Genomic DNA, 2,729 nt, shown 5'->3' with positions numbered 1-2,729 from the left:
TCAAAACAACTCTATTAAATTTTAACATGATTTTCTTTATCTGTGGAAATTCCTACAATTCAAATTCAGCAGGCTACTAAACCTAATATCAAGACCAATTCCTTCTTAACATTGACTTATATAAGACCCATATAATAATTCCAGATGATTATGATGAAAGTCTTCCATCAGCAAATAATTATTATCCCAGCGCATGTTCGGAGGAAGACTTTCAAATTTGTAAAAGTTCCCTTGAAAGCCAAGGGCCTGGAAAACAAACCACACTATCTTACATTTCAGGATATGTCTTATCTCGTTGTAATAAAAACCACAATTGTGAATCATGCAAAACCAAACTTGTAGATGAAAAACAAACACTCAACCAGTCAAATATATTAGCATCATTTAAGTCTCGTGATACATCAACATTCAGAGGCTTGACAATACCAACTGAAAGATTCCAGAGCTACGTATCTGAGATCAAGGACAAGTTTGATAAACTTTTCCCAATGGTAATACAAATGAATAAAGTCAAAGAGAGGATTACCAGAATTATTTCAAGAACAATCGATCAATCTTGGTTTATTTCAAAAGATGAGATGCATCAGCTTGTTCCATGTGTTGATTACTCGAAAGAAATAATCAATTTTTTTGTACAACTTTCCATTCGTAGTACATTGGAAAAACATAATTTTAACCACAAGTATGACAAAACCCCGAAACATCCAGATCGCAAATTACTTAAGGTTCAACATTAACAAATACTTACCAAACATTTTAGTCGTTAACCATTTTGATGACATATACTTGGATTAATAATATTCCAATTATTTATCCCAGAAATACCCTTGGATTAATGATCATTAATTTAACCTCTGGCCCTGATTCAAGTAACAAAGGTCTAAAATAACATAAAAAATAGTTAATATATGAACTTTCTTAAAATAATTAAATATAATTAATTAAAAACTTACTTTTTATCTTATCTTAATAAATTATATTGAAAATCCTCTAAGCAATCGTATTTCTTTATTAAAGCTGCACATATGATTCATTGAATTTCATTCAAAACAAAACGTAAACCTACTACAAATAAACACGGGAAGAAAAAGCTTTCTCCCGGTTGATAGATGGCGCCGACGTTAACGAAAAAAAAAGGGGTCGCAGCGATGTATAGGGAGTTTCATATCTCTATATTGTCAGTATCTCTGGTAATACCATGGAGGAAGCACGTGACTGATACTGCGTTCAGTCAATAGGAGCGGACATCTCCATAGAAGAGGAGGGTTTCAAAAATCAAGTGGCTCTGCCGAACGGCGGAGACACGAACTGAGTCTAAGCGGACGAATTTTCGTGAAAATTGTTTTTTCTCCCTAATGCATTTCCTACGGGAATTTGTTTTCCTAACTGTGTTGCAATTCGGAGACTTTTTAATAATTTTAGTGTTTGTACTCAACTTTGAATTTTTCATATGATTTTTAGTAAGTTTCCAGGTTTTATTTTAGACTACTTTCATAATTTTCCCTTAATTATTTCGCTCGTAATCTACTTTTAAAATCGACGAAAATTTTAAGGCGAGGAAATGAATTCCCCGCCTTTGGGACCTGGGTATTGCGCAATGATTTTTAAATTCCAAACATTAAAACCGAGGCCTAGCACAAATACAGGTCCCAAAGGCGGGGAATTCATTTCCTCGCCTTAAAATTTTCGTCGATTTTAAAAGTAGATTACGAAAGAAATAATTAAGGGAAAATTATGAAAGTAGTCTTAAATAAAACCTGGAAACTTACTAAAAATCATATGAAAAATTCAAAGTTGAGTACAAACACTAAAATTATTAAAAAGTCTCCGAATTGCAACACAGTTAGGAAAACAAATTCCCGTAGGAAAAGCATTAGGGAGAAAAAACAATTTTCACGAAAATTCGTCCGCTTAGACTCAGTTCGTGTCTCCGCCGTTCGGCAGAGCCACTTGATTTTTGAACCCCTCCTCTTCTATGGAGATGTCCGCTCCTATTGACTGAACGCAGTATCAGTCACGTGCTTCCTCCATGGTAATACCCTATACAGACGAGGCTAATAAAACTGGGTTCAGTAAACCAAAGCACGGCCAACTTTGATCACGCGCTGTTCGCGCTACTACGGCCAACACATTCGTCGAAATTCCGCGAGCAAGGATTTTCTCCCTATAAACTGTACTATAATGTGTAGGCGTTCAGCGCCACGCTCGGTGGTTATATTTTCCCCAATGTAAAAACTATACTAAAAATAATAATCCGCTAGGGGCGCTGACGTCATACATCTTTTGCTCATAGGTTAACACAGAAACGTCAACGAATGAGATGGCCGCTGTAGCGCGAGAGATGCGCGAGAAATCAAAGTTGGCCGTGACCAAAGTTAAATTTTTATAGCCCATTTCAGTATAGCCAGAGAGTGTAAAGATTATGAGAGGCGTCTCTCTTTCAAAAAAGCGTACTAACTTTTTTTTCCCAAAAATGTCCACTACTACCGTAAGAGCGATGGCGCCACCAGTGGCGCCGTTCTCACAGCGCGTGCGTTTCGATGTTAGGTTTAAAAGAGACGCAAAAACTTTCCAGATTTTTAATGCTCGTTTTACAAGGTTTTTAAATAATTTAGTGGGTCTGGGGTATATTCTTTTGTTTTAAATTGTAAAATATTGAAAACAAGAAATCCTTGTTCATCTTTTTTTAAGTTTCCAAAGGAAAAAGACTGGTAAATTCGCATTTTCAT

At 35.7% G+C, this 2,729-nt stretch overlaps 1 long non-coding RNA gene across 2 annotated transcripts; it reads right to left on the bottom strand.

Annotated features, from left to right (window-relative positions):
• Positions 1–852, bottom strand: LOC149946584 (uncharacterized). Of its 2 annotated transcripts, none has more exons than XR_016480700.1 (3): positions 749–852; positions 527–607; positions 1–246 (listed from the first exon to the last, which is right to left on the bottom strand). It is a non-coding gene; the product is annotated as an uncharacterized LOC149946584 (long non-coding RNA). The 2 variants fall into 2 exon arrangements; XR_016480699.1 differs by lacking the exon at positions 1–246 and adding an exon at positions 415–453.
• Positions 853–2,729: the final 1,877 nt, after the last annotated feature.

This window comes from Leiobunum rupestre, chromosome 4 (genome assembly GCF_980474605.1).
Source record: "Leiobunum rupestre chromosome 4, qqLeiRupe1.1.hap1, whole genome shotgun sequence".
In the NCBI taxonomy this organism is placed as follows: domain Eukaryota; kingdom Metazoa; phylum Arthropoda; class Arachnida; order Opiliones; family Sclerosomatidae; genus Leiobunum; species Leiobunum rupestre.
The sequence above is the reverse complement of the archived record's forward strand: the minus strand, read 5'-3'. Positions and strand labels throughout refer to the sequence as shown.